Genomic DNA, 20174 nt, shown 5'->3' on the forward strand with positions numbered 1-20174 from the left:
TTTTCAAGCATTCTATCACTTCATCAGGATCCTGCACTTGTTTGGGAGTGAAATTCCAGACCATTGGAGGCGAGAAGCTTTCTAGATACCTGCCCATATTCTCCCACATGCCGTGACACCCATGACCACACTGCTGCGGGGCCTGGGTCATATTCCTAAATAGCTTGTTAACCTTAGAAAAAGCCAAAACAATATTCCTAAGAAATACCAATAGAAGTATTTTAACTACCCAAGGATGTTCAAGATACTGAGAAGTTATTGTAACAAGGGAGAAAACATCACAGAAGATGGTGAAGGTGCCATTCCATTTCCTCCACAAAAAACCTCTCAGAGGAAGAAGTAGAATTGTTAATTGTCTCCATGAGATGGTACCTGAAGTACAGTAATGGCTTCAGTACAGAGCCCAAACACCAGATTAAGCTCAAGGCCAGTGTTTTAATAACAAATCTCCCAGGCAAAACATCACTAATCACTACAGAGCACAGCAAACTGCAAAAGCCAACACCGTGTCTTTAACATGTGCAGCAAAAAAAAAAGCATGGCACAGATCAGATAAACTAATATCGAGAACAGATTAATCAATATTGTGACCTGTAACTGTTAACAGATATAAATCCCTTCTAATACGCTCTGGTCAAATCTGTTATTATCTCAAATCCTTCGTGCCCCATGTTGGCTGCCAAAAAGGATTGTCATGGTTTATCCCCAGCTGGCAACTAAGCACCACCTAGCCGCTCACTCACTCCCCCCGGTGGGATGGGGGGACAATTGAAAGGGTAAAAGTGAGAAAATTTGTGGGTTGAGATAAAAAAAGCTTAGTAATTAAAAAGAACCAATAATAATAATAATAATAATAATAATAATAATAATAATAATAATAATGAAAAGAGGAAAAATAACAAAGAGAGAGAAATAAAACCCAAGAAAGACAAGTGATGCAAATGAAAACAATTGCTCACCACCAACCAACTGATGCCCAGCCAGTCTCTGAGCACTGTCCCCCCAACCACTTCCCCCCTAGTTTTATTGCTGAGCATGACATCATATGGTATGGAATATCCCTTTGGTCAGTTGGGGTCAGCTGTCCCAGCTGTGTCCCCTCCCAACTTCTTGTGCACCCCCAACCTACTCGCTGGTGGGGTGGTGTGAGAAGAAGAAAAGGCCTTGACTCTGTGTAAGCACTGCTCAGCGATAACGAAAACATCCCTGTGCTATCCACACTGTTTTCAGCACAAATCCAAACCATAGCCCTATACAAGCTACTATGAAGAAATTTAACTCTATCCCAGCCAAAACCAGTACATGTAGGTAACAGTTATGAGGATTGCTTTGAACTTTGTTAGCTTGGAAAAAACACTAATAATAGAATGAATCAAATGAAAAACTCCAAGCTGGTTGTTAAGAGAGAGGACATTTCAGCAGAGATTGAGTTTATTTATGTTCTTAAGTCATTCTGATGTCAGTACCTTATCAATTAGTTACAGAGTATGGTGATCTTTCCTCAATCTATACTGAACAATTTCTGCAGCATCTATAAATAAAGATTTAAAAAAAACAGACTTTCTGGAGTTACAGTAGTCACTATTGCATGTATTCTACTTTCTAAGCTAATAAAAATTCTCTAGGACTCTTCTTCTCTGTCTGTCTCAATGATTGGTGACTTTCTGAATTGTAAAGAAGTAGTTTACTGTTGAGAACCATGCCTCCACCTGCTAGATCTAGAATGATGGTCTTAAATAGGTGGGAAGCCTCCATAAAAATAATTATTTGCTTATGGCTATCATTAATAAATGGCTAGATGGATTGGATGCTATTGTATGTCTTGCTAGGCTAAATCTTAAGTATGTTTTAAACCCACATGCATTCTTAGAATTTTACTGCTTTTTGCAGTAAACTGGACACAAATTGAAGAGTCGTCTCCAAGAGTAGGGTATTACTGTAACTTGTTCATCACAGGATCCTCTCATATAAAAAAGAAATCCAGTAGGCAGGGGAGTGCAAAGAAAGAAGTACTGTTACCTAGCACTCTTCTCTGGCAACAGCTGATAGAAGTTTGATTTGATGGCCAATTGATTGCTATAAGGTTATGTTTACCAAAGGTTAGAGAGTCTGGCAGACGTATAAATAGAAGCAGAAGATAATTTGCAGACAGATATTACAAATGGATCCTCTCTTTGGGAAAGTAAGGTTGTCTTCTTTATAAAATTCATCTCCTGAACAAGTCAGTCTGTCACTTGTGTAATATTCATTGTATTAGACAGGTTTTTATAACCTTCTTCCCCAAAATGGAAACAAAATAAATCCACAGTACTCCCTTTCTCCTTACTAAAACTTTAGTTTTACAGAAGGTAATACCAAGTTATAATTACATGTTTGCAGCTGTTACTTCACATGTGTGGCCTCCATCCCAATGGTGTTTGCATGCCTCCCGATTGATTAAAAATAGAAATAGCTGTGGTGGAAATCTTATTAGAAATTGTTTGGCCAGCATAAATGCCAGTATGTATGCAGAAGAATATTACAGAAATGTAAAGTTAGTCTTAAGATATGGTTAAATTAGGGGACATGCATCCTCATTTAGGTGTGGAATGTCTGCATAGTGTAGACACAAAAAAGGGGTGGAGTGGGACTGAATTGTGGACTAGAATTTGAAATGTTTACCAAGAACTGGGGGGGGGTGGTGGTGGTGGTGGTATGACACACATGACAAGTGTCAGGAGATATTTTAAGCATACTGAGATAAGATTTGTGTCATCAAAAAGACATTTTTTTTCTCCTCCAAAGGATGATTTTATTCTGCATGTACTTATATTCACTAATGAAAATACATCCAAAATACACTGGTACTTTTCTTTATTCGAATATCTTGGTCTTGGTGTTGTGACTGCAGGAAAGGTGAAAGCTGCTGGACTTAGCCTGCCAGATGACTCATATAAATCAGTATAGGAAGTAGGAGGAATTTTTTATAATATTCCCTATTGCAGACTCTGTTTAAGATTGGGTTGCCTCCTGCTGGCTTAAAAACAGATAGAAAGTGTAGAGAAGAAACTATGGCTGGCTACTCTTTAACTTTTATTTCATGTTGAATAGATGCATAACTGATGGTGTTTGCCCTAATCCTTTTTATATCTTTTTTCTTTTTTTTATTTTTTTTGAGGGTCTTTGAGATGGACAGTTTTACCAGTCATGCAAGAAATCTCTGTGCCTTTGGAAAGTTCTTTCCATTAATTAATAGATATTTCATGACAGAAACTTGCAGACAAATGTACTAGACAGAGGTATAAATTTGAATAACTTTCACTTATCCTGTTAGACCTTATTAAGACAGTATAAATAGGATTATCAGTCAAAGGTAAAAGGGAATTTAAAAATGTAATGCTTGCACAAACTTAATACAGTTGCTAATGTCATTTACTGTAGTTTGACTTGGAACAATCCATCTGCCATATTGGACAAGGAGGGGGATGAAATTGGCTATAAAATGTCAATAAACCAAAAGATTATCTCGATCCTAATCTCAGCTTGCCTAGAATGTTAGTAGTCCAAACAAAAACTATAAAATATATCTGACTTTATTGCTAGCAGATACAGAGAGACCAAGTAATGATATAAATTGTGGAAAAGAATTTATCACTGCTACATTTTTGCTTTCTGTAGGTAAGAAGGATTGTCTGTCCACTATTGTTTTTAGCTGAAAACCTTGCCTAGGCTGAAACAGTGATTTATTTCACGTCAAGAGTTCACAAATTCTTATACACAGTGTTCCAACACTGATCTAGTAATTTGCATTGCTTTGTTAAGGTTTTTTTCCAGTGAAATTGTCAGTATTAAGAAGCTGGGGTTGTGCCTTAAAGTGGTCTTTACTAGACATGGGCTTTCTGCCTGCATCGGTGTTTTTAGACCAGTGACTGATGCAGCAGATATATATGTTGTTACACACATTTTGAGCCTTTTGGATGAAAATAAAAATAGCAGACTGCTAATGTTTGTGTTACAATGCCTTTCTGATAAGGAAGGAATACTTAAAAAGAACATTCAAATCCCCAAAGAAAAATTACCTTTCTCCTTCTTGTCTTCCTTGCTGTGGATACTCTGTATTGGGTTTGCGTGGCAAGGTTTTGGTAGCAGGGGGGCTGCAGGGGTGGCTTCTGTGAGAAGATGCCAGAAGCTTCCCCCATGTCCGATAGAGCCAATGCCAGCCGGCTCCAAGATAGACATGCTGCTGGCCAAGGCTGAGCCAATCAGTGACTATGGTAGCGCCTCTGGGATAACATATTTAAAAAGGGGGAAAAAAACCTGCTGCACAACAGCAACTGGAAGAGAGTGGAGTGAGAATATGAGAGGAACAACTCTGCAGACACCAAGGTCAGTGAAAAAGGAGGGGGAGGAGGTGCTCCAGGCACCAGAGCAGAGATTCCCCTGCATCCCATGGTGAAGACCATGGTGAGGCAGGCTGTCCCCCTGCAGCCCATGGAGGACCCCACGCTGGAGCAGGTGGATGCGCCTGAAGGAGGCTGTGACCCTGTGGAGAGCCCATGCTGAAGCAGGCTCCTGGCAGGACCTGTGACCCTGTGGAGAGAGGAGCCCACACTGGAGCAGACTTTCTGGCAGGATTTGTGACCCCGTGGGGGACCCATGCTGGAGCAGTCTTCCTGAAGGACTGTACCCCATGAAAAGGACCCATGCTGGAGCAGGTTATGGAGGACTCTCTCCCGTGGGTGGGACCTCATGCTGGAGCAGGGGAAGAGTGTGAGGAGCAAGGAGGGGCAGAGACAACGTGTGGTGAACTGACCGCAACCCCCATTCTCTGTCCCCCTGCGCTGCTCAGGGGGAAGAGGAGATAGAGAAGTCAGGAGTGAAGTTAAGCCTGGGAAGAAGGGAGGGGTGGGGGGAAGGTGTTTTAAGATTTGGTTTTATTTCTCATTATCCTACTCTGATTTTGATTGGCAATAAATTAAATTAATTTCCCCAAGTCAAGTCTGTTTTGCCTGTGAAGGTAATTGGTGAATGATCTCTCCCTGTCTTTATCTTGACCCATGAGCCTTTCGTTATATTTTCTCTCCCCTGTCCAGCTGAGGAGGGGAAGTGATAGAGCAGCTTGGTAGGCACCTGGCACCCAGCCAAGGTCAACCCAGCACATACATACTCAAAATTGAGATTGCAGCTAATTAGAGAAATTAGATAACATCAGCAGGGAGAGCAGTGTAGTATCAGTAAGGATCATGGGATTTTTGCCATATTGTCTTTGGAGGGGTTGAAATAAGTTTTTCTTGCTTTGGAGCATTGACTAGTAATTGAAGATTCTTGGAACAGCTGGTAGTGGGTGTGTGTGTGTGTGTGTGTGTGTCCTCTTCCCCACTATATAGGGAGAGGAGTAGTGACAAGTGTGGCAAACAAGCAGGAGGTAAGGTAGGAAACAGGTGTGTGAGGAGAAGACCCATGAAGAGCATGGTTTAAGTTTATAACAGTGGAAAAGACAAAAGATCATGAGAATGTGGCTCTCTAAGCTAGAATGGGCTTTCCTTTGGGAGTGGCAGAAGCTAGTGTGGATCTTTCAAATTTTTCAGGGCATTTAAAGTCCTGTAGGAAATAATAACCAAATTTCACGTTGTTGAGAGAAGCATGCAACTACAGTTTTGAAGTGAAAAAATAGAAGTGTTCAGTTTGACTAAGCTGTTTTCACAAGTGGGGTTAATATTTACCTTGCTGATCTCCAGACAGTCTCAATTTTTTCAGTGTGGCCCTTGCCCTAGAACTTGAACCTTTCTTCCACATCAGTGGAGTATATTACCAGTAAACCGTGGGGTCAGCCGAACCAATCAAATCTGAATTTATAAATACTGATGAAAATGTCAATATTAAGCAAAATCTAATTTTGAGACCTTTAATTGCATAAGGGGCAGGAGATCTGGAATCACTAATAGAGCAAATATAAATTAGCCTTTTTCTGCAAAAGAGATATTTCTGTTGTCTGCTGAAAGCAAAAAAAGTAGTGTTTTGCCATTGCTGTTCCACGTAAGTTTTTGGGGGAAAAGTGAGTTATTTGTGCCCTTTGTTCCTGGCCTGCCCAAAATCTTCTCTTTATCTTTACATGTGAAGAGCAGCTGCAGAGCTCAGCTCTGTGGGTCCCAGAGGTGAGCAGTGCCTTGGCAAGACTTATGACTCAATTCCTCCAATTAATGCAGCTTAAAACTTGGTTCCAGTGTACTTCTCCCTTTCAGCATACATGCTCTCTTCCAGCTGATGATTGTAAATGTGTCAAGGTCGAGCAAGGCCAATGTTTTGCTAGTGGTAATCAGTCCTGGAAAAAAGAATAAATGTGTGTGTTTGGATTTTTTTAGCCTCTTCCATCCTGTGCAAAATGCCTAACAAAAAATATTGCAATTGAAGCCTAAATGTAGGCAAGTCTCTTTCATGCTGAAGGCAGGCTTAATGATTTTATCTTCTAGTTACTGATTTCGACAGCAGTTTAGCAGCAGCTGCTGAACATACTCATTGTATAATACAAAACTTTGTCAGTGTACTGGTTTTGGCTGGTATAGAGTTAATTTTCTCCATAGTAGCTAGTATGGGGCTATGTTTTGGATTTGTGCTGAAAACAGTGTGGATAGCACAGGGATGTTTTAGTTATCACTGAGCAGTGCTTACACAGAGTCAAGGCCTTTTCTACTTCTCACGCCACCCCACCAGCGAGTAGGCTGGGGGTGCACAAGAAGATGGGAGGGGGCACAGCCAGGACAGCTGACCCCAACTGACCAAAGGGATATTCCATACCATATGACTAAAAGCTAGGGGGGGAGGCTGGCGGGGGTGCTGCTGCTCGGAGACTGGCTGGGCATCAGTTGGTTGGTGGTGAGCAATTGTTTTCATTTGCATCACTTGTCTTTCTTGGGTTTTATTTTCCACTCTTTGTTGCTTTTTTTTCCTTACAATTTTTTTTTTTTTAAATTACTAAACTGTCTTTATCTCAACCCATGAGTTTTCTCACTTTTACCCTTTCGAGTCTCTCCCCCATCCCACTAGGGGGGAGTGAGTGAGTGAGTGAGCGGCTGGGTGGTGCTTAGCTGCCGGCCAGGGTTAAACCAGGACAGTCAGCTACCATGATCTGCCCCTGGGAGAAGGAAGGCAACTAGATTCCTGTGGGCATAATGGTCTCCAGCAACCATATTGTCAAGAAGTGCTGAAGCTGGCTGCTGTGTGCTGTGGTGTTGCTTTTTTCTTTTGCTTTTTAATAGTAGGCAAAATTCTGTGTAGGTATGCCCATATAAGAGCCACTGTTTTCTGTTTGAAAGAACCTAGAAAAATCCTTGGCTTTACTCAAAGTGGATTCAGGGTTTTCCAGTTCTGGTCAACTGTATCATTGTTTATATTTGTTCAGTTGAACAGTTGTACCAGCAGCTGGTGTTTTGTCTTGTGTGATTTTTTTTTTTTTTCTTTTCCCCTTAATATATGATAACCCTCTTAAGTTATAAAGATGGGAATATTTGTGTGAGCATGGTAGCTGGAATCTGTTTAGTGTTGGTGTTTCAAACACTTTGCAGTTAGTGTGTTTTTTCTACTAGTCATGTGGTGATGTGGTACTTTGCCAATGGGTGAAATAGACTGTATGACAGCAGATCAGAATGGAGTATGGTTTTTCTAACGCTGTGTTAGATCAAATGATTTTACGTACTTTGAGGTGGAAAATTCATTCAGAATTTTCATGCTTTTTAGTTAAACATGGTTATTTATTGATGTTAAAAAGTCAAGCTAAGAAAGTACAGAATACAATGTGGTGGGCAACAAATAAAACCTAAAGTAATATTTTTCTACTATATTTTACTAGGAAGTATTTGAAAGAAGTAAAGATCAGGCCACTATAAAATGAATACAAAGATTTACTGCATTAATGTTGGCAACAGTCAAATTGCTCTCTTTGAAAAGGGTTTGTGCTTCTTGTTAAAGGGAGTTTTCACCTTTTATTAATAGTGGTAGCTACTCTCCAAATAAGCCACGTTGCATTATTGTTGTAAGTGGAGTTGATGTGTTGTGCCACTGCTGCTTTTGGCTGAAAACTTGAGATATAGCAGACATAACGTTATTAAGCATAGTCTGAATGATTCTTAACTGCATTACCATCTCTCATTTGAACAGTAGGTTAGTGATACAGTGTTTGTTTGTCTTTTTAAATTGATTTGATATGTCCCTGAAGCACTGAATATTTATGGATTCAATTGGTGTAAATTCGACATGCTAATAAGCACTTTTTTTTTTAAAAAAAAAAAAAAGGCTTTTCTCCTCCTTGTTTTCTGTGTTGATGAATTTTATTACTGTAAAGGGTATGTTTTGATGACCACTTTATGAATGTTTGTAGAACTTTTGGGTTTTTTTGTGGTTTTTTGTTGTTTGGGGTTTTTTTGGGGGTGGGGTTGTTTGCTTGTTTTGTTTTCTGGCCAAATCAATTTGAATTTCTTTTTTTTCTCTTTCTAAGGTAAATAAAGAGATTATACTCAAAACATCTTCCAGTGACTGACTCCTGTAGTATTCTCTCTTTTCAGAGAATATCTTTGACTACCAGGCATTAATTTACATTCTTGCTACCTTCTCTGAAGAAACCATTGTGGTACTTTGTCTGCTTAAAACCAGTGCTAATTGAAGCCTATGCATTCTGGTGTAGAAGCTGTTCTCTGATTTCTGTTAATTTATTTTAAAATTTTAATGAGTATCATTTGCATGGTATCTCTTAAACAATGTAATTCATTCTGAGTGAGTTCTTTCAGTTGCTAAATGTTATTACCGATCCAGTCATTGGAAAGACTTCAGACTATATATAGTATAGTTCATAGGAAAATCCTTACTGTTAACACGGAATTGTTCTGAAATATTTCACCTTCTTCCATAGGGATCAGTGTTTTTTAATACTAAGTGAGTTTGTAGAAGAATACTGGGCAAAGCGAAGCATGTCTAACTGCTGTTTACTTAGTTCAGTCTAGTCTATTATAAATCTTAATGTTGTCATAGTATCTGATTCATCTATAGGAAAATACGCCTAGATTATTTAAATTGCTTCCGTATTGTACATGATAAAGCAATTGATTTCTTTTTATTGTATGTTTTCTATATGTAGCCTGTTTGGCATTCTTTTTAATCCAGTTAATTTGCATTTAAATTGATAATGCCTAGCTTTAAGTAGGCATCTGGGTATTCCTTTTACATTACATTTCAGTACCCCTAGAGCTGATGCATAGCTATGTTTCTACTTTGAAAGAGAGAGCAGTGCCTGTAACAAAAGCAGGGAAGTTAACTGAGGAGGTAAAAATGAATTGTATAGAACATCATAGAATATTAAATTAGACAAAAAGTGACCTTTTCTGTTTAAATCTGAGTTTAAGTAAGTGGCTCTTTACTTTTATAGTATATCCCCCATTAAAATTTGTGGTAGTTGTTGCTAATTTGTGACAAGTTCATTATTTACAAGGTTTTTGTAGTGTTTGGGGGTGTGAGGGGGGTAAGTTACCATGCAGAGTAACATCTTTGTACATTGAAATGCACAGTTAAAAATATTTAAAAGCAGCCTTGCGTTCTGTGCCAAGGAGCGTTCTGCAGGTGACGCAGGAGAACTGTGAATGGAGTCTTTCCTGAGTAGTAGTAACTACCTTCCAAAACTTGCAAATGCAGAAGTGGCAATTTTTGTTCATGAAAATGCTTGTGAAGAGATGGCTTTTGATTTAATTGGTGTGGGTACACACTAAGCAAAAACCCTGGTAAACTGGTGAAAGGCAGAAAGAACATCAAAGGCATTAATTATGCCTAGGCATAATAATGCTAGTGCATTAAAAATGCTAGTGCATTAATTATGCTAGGCATTAATAATGCCTAGCTCCTTGGCCGCTAGTGCAGAAAGGGAAAGATAGTGATCTTAACTGGATTTATGTTACCAGTGAAGAAGGTATTGGTACAGATCACTTTTCCTAAGAAAAGTGAATAGAGAATTGCATCTTGGACAAGCCAGATCAGACAAGAACTGCTGAGAAAGAGGTTGTCCAAACATGAACTCACTTGGGTCATCAGGAAAGGCAAACAATTTTGTAGTTATACCTGTTTTGTAAGGAATCAGATCCAAATGAGGACACCTTGATTGACAAAGAAAGAGCTGAACATCTTTCTGCTCCTTTTTGAAAATTGGTTAATCCTGTCTTGAACTGGAAATTTGAAGTCAATAGTCACTCCTAAAATTCAACCCTAGTGTTAATGGAAAACCATTTCTGAGGCAGAGGCTTACTATTCTCGGAATCAGGAAACATTATAAGTTATCATAAGAACAAAGGACAGCTTTGACAGAGAAACAAAATTACATCAGGAGAGAGACATTTGGTGTGGAACACTAACACTCTGGGCATTTGAGGTGGTTGATCTGTCTCCGCACTGAGCCCCTCGGTAATGTGTTCTGTGAATCTGAAGAACCGAATGTTGGCGAAGTTGGAAGCAATTAAATAAAAAGCATAATCTCCCACTGCCTCACTTAGAAGGTTTTTAGAATGGATTAATACAATGGCTTGATATATTAATCTTATAAAGAGGTCGTGATTAGCTTGTAAAAAGCTCTTGCACAGTGCAACTCCTTTCCCTGATACATAAAACAATCCTATACTATGTTACTCACCCTGCTTTTTTTTGTTATTCCCACATCCAAATGCAAGATCTGGCATTATCTTCCAACTTTTCTTCAGCAAAAGCATAGTAATTGTTAAAGAAGAAAACCCTTCAAATTCACCCCTCAAAGCAGTAGCTTTTGCTGTCAGTGGTTATGATAAGAAGGTGAATTGTGTGCTATGTCTGATTTTTTTTTTCTTCCTACTCTTATTAATGCGGTATTAATGTTACAGCGTTAACCTATTCTTAATGCAGTGTATTAAGATCTAACACACATTACCAGAAAGCCTTCAGATGCTTATGGCCCATGATGGATGGGTAGAGCAGCAGTGTAAAAAACCCTCATATTAATCTTATCACATTTAACACTTCCCCTGCTGAAGAATGCACTACCGAAATTTGTCTTGAAAAGGTTCATTTTTTTTCCAGACTACTTCATTGACAACTGAAAACTCTCAAAGATAATACTTTTAAATATTTGAAAACATTGCAATTGTTGTTGGAAGATGAAGCAAACTTACTGTATTTCTAAAATCTATCTGTATTGACACCATTAGCTGCATCTTCAGCAGCTTATGAATGTGTCAGCTTTTTATTAATTCTTTAAAATTGAACCCAGCAACAAGCAATAAGTTAATGTCATCTTTTCTTCCTCCCATATAGGAGAGGAAATTAAATATTTTAAATATTTTGAATTTTCTGTAATTTACTGGTAATATTTACAAGAAACTAGATGAAGTTAGTGTTTTCTAAGTTACCTCTGTCATGTAAACCTTTTTATTTAATTCTGTTATTTAAACCATGTTTCTAGTTAGTGGGGTGAAGACTTTGACCCAGAGTAAAGTTCAATGTGCTTTATTCAGTCAGTGTTTTTTTAATAAGGCTGGATATCTGCACTCTGGTCCATTGACTAAACTTGTCCAGACTGAAACGTCTTATAGATGTGTAGGACCAGAGGAAGAATCATAATTACTGAAATAATCAAAAAGCATCTGTGCTTGTAAAAGTATTGATAGTAGCAAAATAAAATAGCTTGTAAAAGTATTGATAGTTATTGATAGTAAAATGTACAGAGTATGGAATTTGAACTGATAGCTGCAATTCAATTTGGTACACATGGGTCTTATGTTTTCAGACCATGATTTTTGAGACACAAAGGGCCTCAAGGGCAAGAGTCTGGTCCATTAAGTCTGCTTTGTGTGATTGCAGTGGAATGAAACAGCCCTAAAACCAGCCCAACTCGAACTGGCCAGAGGAGGATTCCAAGTAGGGCAAGGGCAAAAGAGCATAGTGTCATCCTCTGGTGCAGAGCTGGTGCCTGAGAACCATGCATAGTAGCAGTGAAGGTGTCTTTTTCTCTTTTTAATATTCCATGGTCTTGTCTAATAAGTACGTGATCTGAAGGTCTTGACACCATTAAGTTTTTACCTACAGCAGTCCACAGGCTTGTGTTGGATGCTGTGCAGTGGAACGAGGACAGCTTGTCTTTTGAGTCTGGCTTATTGAGCCTTTCAGAAAGGAAACTGTAATGCCAGAGAACTGTGAAGTAGTTATAGGTCATTCGCAGTGTAACTGAGATCTGAGCCATGGAGTCCCAAGCCTGAAGGACTGAGTGATTTTTCGGTATGGTATCATTCAGTGCTTCCCTGTTTTCAGTGGCTGTGAGTAAAATATCTGGGAGAAACTGAGTAAAAATTGCATCTTTAGCTTGTGAATGGTACGAGTGTTTTTTATGTACCTAGGAAATAAATGATTTCTCTAATCTAAGCTATAGGCTAGCCCCATGTAAAGCATGTTTACACCTTTTCCACCTGCTCTGTATAGACTCTGCTGTACTATTATAAAGCAAGCATCATGTTGGTGAGCCTTGTCTGGAATAAGAAAATCTATACTGACACAGCTGATAATCTTTGGGACAGGTGAGTCCTAAGTGACACTAAAAAATCATGTAGGAGCTGTAAAAATTAAACCTGATCTGCAACAGAAAAACAGGCTTCAGTTTGCTATGATTTTTTTTGTCTTGGAGATACTCAAGCTGAAGAAGCATGAGAGAAGTGACCTGACATTTTAACATCAATGCTGTGATATATAGGAAAAATGAAGATATAAATATTATCCAGAAAGGATATTATTTTTATTTTATTCCTGTTTGTTTGTTTGCATGTATATTGTCATGGTGTTTTAAAATCTAGGTTTGCAAAAGCTTTATTTGCAATGTTCTGCAAATCTTCCTGTATGAATTACATACTTGAGGTTTTGTTTCATTTTTACTTTGTACTGAGAGATCTTGGCAGTTCTTAACATCTTTACCTGCAAGTAGTTACAGTGAATCATCTCTTATGGAACCTTATTCAGTAGTCAAAAGTAGTACTTCATGAAGTCATGCATGAGAATGGGCCAAGAGATTAATGTGACTTCAAGTGTCTACAGAAGGCAGTGTCTGTCATTTGCTATGCTGTTATAATGATAAACTATAACCAAAACCCTCTGATTAAAAAAAAAAAAAGAGACCTGAATCATAAGAAACAAATTTAAAGTACATGTTGCAGCTCTGTTAAATGGGATGCAAAACCAAGTATGATTCTTGCCCATACATTTTGGCAGTTTTTCCACAATCGTTGTCTGTTACATTATGACAGTGCCTAGAATTACAAGTAAAGTTTTACATTAGAAATAGAATTTACAATGGCATTGTAAATATTAAAGAAAAAAAACATACAAAGGGAAGTACGTGGGTTCTAAATTGCAGTTACATTTTGTTCGTGATGAATGTGACATTTTCAGTTTAGGGGAATTACACAGCTTCATAATATTGTATGCAGGTGTAACTGTTCTTTTGTATGTAAGCACATGTTATGCGAAAAGATGTTGTTTTAAATTGCAGATTCTGAACAGTTGCTGGAACTTCTAGGAAGTGCCAGAATTTGTTACCAAGGCCCTAATTCTGCTCTCTTATGCCTGTGCGTTATGATCTCTAATTACATTGTTTCACGCTATTTTTTTCCTGCCTCATTCAGTGAACAGGATGGGTGGTGCTCAGGAATCGAGCAGCTACTTGATATTTTAATCCTTATCATTCAGTTAGCAGCTCCTGTCTTATTTACTGCACACCATTTAAGTCTCCAAAGAATACATAATTATTCATTCCCTTATGCCTTTTCTAAGGTGCCTGGCTGAACTATTTTATCTGTTCAATTGTATTTTCATGTGCGTTTTCTAGTCAATGCCTATAACTTCATTTTATGTACTATGTGAAATAAATACATGTGTGCACACATACACTGCATGCATATATATATATATATTTACTTTTTAAAGAGAATTTTGCAATTATTCCCTTTGATAACTTTTAGAATGAAAACTATTACATGCTTTAAAAGAGTCTTTCATGAGGTTATTGAAAGTAAACATAAAATAATGCAAATGAGTGATTAAAGGCATCCATCCACATAACTTGAATCATTCTCATATGCAACATTGTCTTTCGTGATGCTTTTCAACTTTAAATGTATTTGTCTGTGTATCCTGTAGGTCAGACAAGTTGTCCCTTTGTTTAAAGGCAGGTGGCACTCCCGGCTGGACATGATTGCAAAGAAGACTTAACTAATGTAGCATTCAGAATATAAGTTCATGTGATAAATGGAAAAAAATGAGGGTGGTTGAACACTGGAACAGGTTGCCCAGAGAGATTGTGGAGTCTCCATCTTTGCAGATGTTCAAAACCCAAATGGACACAGTCCTGAGTAACCTGCTCTAATTGGCCCTGCTTTGAGGTTGGACTAGAGGATCTCGAGAGGTCCCTTCCAGCCTCAGCTATTCTGTGATTTATACAATACAAGATAATCTACTTGCAGGTATATGTGTATATATATATAATGCTTATTTCTGATGGGCAAAACTTCATGGATCTCGTGGCTTTCTTATACACTAAAATGCTAGTAAAATGTTTGTCTGCAATTCCCATTTGGCTAGCAGGCTATCTCGTCAGTCCCATAAACAGTAGTTTAACTGTTCTCAGCAAAAGTTTTAGAAATGTTTGTATAAGAGCAGTTCTGTTGTTATGCTAGTACTTTGCAGAAGATTTTAATGAATTATAATGATTTATAATTGATCAAACTGTTGTGGAATTCATCTTTTTTTGAGTAAAAGAACATAGTGTAGAATTCTTGGTGGCAATGGTCACTTATTTAGGTCTTGATCCTGTTAACATCTTTTGCAAACAACAGATGCTGGAAAGAACTTAGTATTTCTTTGTCACTGACTCTTGCAAGTTTTAATACTTTTACCAGTGCATCAAGGCTCTGGCTGTAAGGCTTTTCTATAACATTCTTCTACTGTTTGAAATATTTTAAGATTGTGCTACAAAAAGGCCTAGACTTTTCCGATTGCTAATGTTAATATTTCAAATAAGAATAGAATGCAACAAATGAAAGATGGTGCATGTAAAATCTGTATCATCTTTTATTGTAGTGCAAATATACCTACTTCTGTCTGTCTGCTACTGGTGGAATGGGAGGATTACAGTACTTGTCTAAAAAAGGCCACTTTCCATTAAAATAAGTTTTATTCCTAATATAGTGTAACTTTTTCTTTTGCAGAAGGAGTTGAGCCTTCCAAGAAGAGGAAGTTTGTAAGTATATAAAGTTTCTTCTATTGTGCTCACAGTACAGTATGTAGTTTTGACAGTTTTTGAGTAGGCTATTCTTCTTTACAGGGCAGTTAATATGAAGGTTAAATGTGGCAGTTAATTTGCCTTAAAATACATAAAAAGAAATTGAGTTTGTAAATGAAAACCTATGGGTTGTGCAGTGACCTTTTTTATGCCTGTCGTGGTTTAACCCCAGCCAGCAACTAAGCACCACCCAGCCACTCACCCCCAGTGGGAGGGGGGAGAGAATCAGAAAGGTAAAAGTGAGAAAACTCATGGGTTGAGATAAAGATAGTTTAATAATTAATAAAAAAACAAAAAAAAACCAAAAAACAACAAAAAAACTTGTAAGGAAAAGGGGGAAAAAAGCAACAGAGAGAAAAATAAAACCCAAGAAAGACAAGTGATGCAAATGAAAACAATTGCTCACCACCAACCAACTGATGCCCAGCCAGTCTCCGAGCAGCAGCACCCCCGCCAGCCTCCCCCCCTAGCTTTTAGTCATATGGTATGGAATATCCCTTTGGTCAGTTGGGGTCAGCTGTCCCAGCTGTGTCCCCTCCCATCTTCTTGTGCACCCCCAGCCTACTCGCTGGTGGGGTGGTGTGAGAAGAAGAAAAGGCCTTGACTCTGTGTAAGCACTGCTCAGTGATAACTAAAACATCCCTGTGCTATCCACACTGTTTTCAGCACAAATCCAAAACATAGCCCCATACTAGCTACTATGAAGAAATTTAACTCTATCACAGCCAAAACCAGCACAATGCCCATTCCCCTCTTCTAGAGGAGCTATTGTGAGAGATTTTCAAATTGACAAAAAGTTCTTATGTTGAAGTTTTCATTTTTTATTGAAGTTTTCTATTGTTAAAAATCAAGGAAGAAGTTTAGTTTCTTCATGAATGATATAAATGAAACTTGACACGTAAGTAAAACTGTTTCCTCATGAAATTCTGTGATCAGACCTGTGGATGAAAAGCTAGGAACAAATAATAGATGAGTTCTATTAAATGTATGGGGTTGTTAAGCTACTATTTTGATTAGTGGAAGTAAAGATTGTATATTCTTGTATGAATTGTTACTGAATTAGAGTAATATGAACTCAGATACTGTGGTTTAGTTGTGCTTTGCATGGATTTCTGTACCTTGGCTTTGTTTCTGTAGTGTTTTTGAGCTGTTTGATTTTAATGCTTGTGTATTTATTTGCATCATCTGGTTTATTTCTTGTTCTGTGTTAGTAACTTATTGAGAAGGTATTGGGATAAGAACGTAGCAAAATGTCTTGAGAAACAAGCTCTGTTGGCTTACTACTTTCTTTCCAAAAATACTTTGACTATAATATTATCACTGTACTTGAATAAGCTTGTGTTAATGTGACAAAACGTTGTGAATAAAACCCTAAGCCCTTGTACAAAAGGCCAGTTATTTGGTTTTATTTTTATATGCTTGTTTTCAACTTGATAGTGCTGTGTAGTTTTTGGTGATAGTAAGGTTAGGTATTGTCGAGGACTGTTATGGAACCAGAATTGTCTCGACATTGCCGTTCTACCGCCATCTTCTGGTTTCGACATCCAGCCCCCGACGAAACCACCACAGGATGCCCATGCAGAGACCAGGACACGAAAGGCGGAACCATGAACTGCACGCACGCCTGCACAGAGACCAGGGTGCGAAAGGCGGGGCTATGGACTGCACGCACGCCTGCGCAGAGACCAGGGTGCGAAAGGCGGGGCTATGGACTGCACGCACGCCTGCGCAGACACCAGGGCGCGAAAAGCAGAAGCGCAAACTGCAGGTACGCAGACCCGTTCTGCGCATGTGCATGGCCCTATAAAAGGACTGCGTGCGCCTTTTGAGGCGCGTTCTTCGCCCTCTGCTCTCCTCTTTCTCTTCTCGTCCTACACCGTGCACCTCCTTGGAAGCTGCTCCTGCGGACACAGAGGCTGGACCGACTGGACCTTTGATCGACGGGACAACGCCGGACTCGGAGTGGCGGTAGCTAGTTCCCCTACGTGGCTCTTTTCTCACCCGCCTGAGCACGCTCTTTCTCTTTCTCTCTCTTTCTTTTATTTTCCCCCATCTCCCTACCCGGTCCTCACCCCTTCGTTCGCCAAAATAAAGTCAAAAGGTTGTACGGCATTTGACCTCATTTGCATCTTAATCTCGTCCTTGGGATCGTATCGAAACCTCTCCCGACATTGGATCGGGACAGGTATGTATGTGAATAACTGAAACTGTAATTGCTGGGAAGGTGCAGGTAAAGGTGCTCTGTTGTTCTGACTTAAATGACATACTATAAGTCTGTACTTCATATGACATCTGCTGACTTGGAAAAGACTTTCTTGTTTTAGGTTCTGACACATGAAAAGTCTTTTACTAAATAGTAAGTAAAATCATTATTTAAGAAAAGTCAAGAAAATATAAAACTAATTCCATATCAAGTATTTGATATTGCAGTGATATAGAGAAAAATAGTTAAGGAAAATGATTTTTTGGTGCCTTCTGGAAGCTTTATATTAACCTGAAACTGTTATGTGGGCAAAAGACTGCCTCTGTTGAAGTTGATGGCTAAATCCCTTTTGACTTCAGCCAGGGCAGAAAGTGATTCTACATATATTTATAGCTGATCATTGAGATGTAAGTGCACATTTTGTAATGTTTCTGAAACTTTATTAAAGTGTAGTAAAGGAATAGCCACTTGTCAGGATAATCATATCTAGCTATTAAAGTGTTTAGGATTCTACAGATGGTATTTTAAAATATCTCTAATACCACTGTCTTAACAGGGCTCACAGTGCTGAGGTTAGCAAGGGCTGTAGCATCAGGGGTTGTGTGTGTGGGCCATGTTGGCTGCTCTATTTGTGTGTTATATGCATGTTGATGTGAAGATTGAATTTCAAAATGAGAAGTCCTATGTTTTTATTGCCATAAACATCTAGAGGTCTTGAATGGCTCCAGGTAGGCATATCACTTTGTCTTCTAGAGCTTCAGAGCCAATGGGTCTGGCTTAACATTAAGCACAAATGCTTGCCTTGATATTTGGAAGCGTTTGGTGAAAACAAAACAAAAAAAACAGTAAAAATATCATAATGACATATAAATAACCTATCCCTGTAGTGGCAGTGTGCAGAAATACACTTTGATAGAATTTTAGATAGAGTTGCAAAGTGGGATAGTAAAAGCCATGCAGGTTTACAATCATGTTAAGCTTGAATAAAGTCAGTTTTGCTGCTAGAGACAGTCCTAGAGAAAGCTCCTAGCCATTCTTTCTGCCTCCATGCTACCACACCCTGCTGTCTGCAAGGCATTTGTGGAGCTGTGCTGTCAAATACACTGAAGAACCTGCATGAAGCTAGTTGCAACCTGGATCAGTTCTGCCTGTGTCCACACAAGCACTTGTGCCACCACAGCCAGGGAGTACTCTGAGGATGGAAAAGATCACTTCTTTTTCAACCAGCACCTCTTATCTCAGTTTATGCCAACTGTGCTAAAGTTAACTTTAACTTTTCTAGGGGGAAGAGGGTCTTTGCTCACAAGCTCACTGGACTTGAGCCATCAATGTGCGCTTGCAGCCCAGAAAGCCAACCGTATCCTGGGCTGCATCAAAAGAAGCATGGCCAGCACATCAAGGGAGGTGATTCTGCCCCTCTACTCCGCTCTGGTGAGACCCCCACCTGGAGTATTGCGCCCAGCTCTGGAGTCCTCAGTACAGGACCTGTTGGAGAGGGTCCAGAGGAGGGCCACAAAAATGATCAGAGGGATGGAACACCTCTCCTATTGATGGCTAACTATTGCTTATCTTAGGAATACTCGAAAATGATTACTAACTGATAAGAGTCGTTATAGCCTGATAAGAATCAAGGGTCGTTACAGACTGATGAGAGTCTAAATTCTAAAGTCTAAATTTTTATTCTAAATAAAAAGTACTAAGATAAAATTGGTGGGAGAATCAGCAACATGATAAGCCTTATGTTGTTGCATAACCGGGAAGTGTATAAATATGGACAACTGGTACACTGAGGTGTGCTAGCTTTGTGGACTTACCCCCTAGCACCTCTTTTTGCGCAAAACGGATAATAAACAAATATCTCGACTTAGTGTGTGAATTGGTCACTGCACACTGGGTATCGGACCCTGCTTTTTGGGACAACACTATGAGGAAAGGCTGAGAGAGTTGGGGGTGTTCAGCCTGGAGAAGAGAAGGCTCCGGGGAGACCTTATTGCAGCCTTTCAATACTTAAAGGGGGCTTATAAGAAAGAGGGGGACAGACATTTTAGTAGGGCCTGTAGCAATAGGACAAGGGGTAATGGTTTAGTAGATTTGAACCATCTCTGCACAGACATGAAATAAACAAATATCTCGACTCTGTATGTTATTCAGCTTTTTGCACACCAGGTAAAAGAACCCTGCTTTTTGGGACAATAACCTTGTTGTCATCTTCCTGTTGTCAGCACAGGGTCTTCTGCAGTCGAGTCCTTTGTGCTGTGGAGAGCACAGGGCTAGTTTTGATGTAAACAACACATTCCTTGGTATTTTATTACTGTTAGTTGTGTCCTTGGCTATCAGTATAGGCCATTCTGTTTAATCTTGTTCAGCTGTTTCTTTTGGTGCTTTTACACACACATTTGCATCCCTACTTCATTTGTATTAATATTGTGCATGTTGTCTCTTGACTCATGTTTTATTACTTATATATGTGGGTTTTACACAGTGATATCCTCTCTTTATTGTTTCTCACATCATGTGCTAGAGAAGAGAACGATCTGTTTTAATATAATTCATCGTGTCCCTTTCCAGTGAAAGACGTATACACTGCTTGAGGATATTTTGAAGTTTTGTGAAACCTTGTTACTGGTAAATTCATGCTCATCTCTGTGTGTGTGCATGCACAAAATC

The sequence above is a fragment of the Platalea leucorodia genome (genome assembly GCF_965183815.1).
Source record: "Platalea leucorodia genome assembly, chromosome: W".
Lineage (NCBI taxonomy): Eukaryota > Metazoa > Chordata > Aves > Pelecaniformes > Threskiornithidae > Platalea > Platalea leucorodia.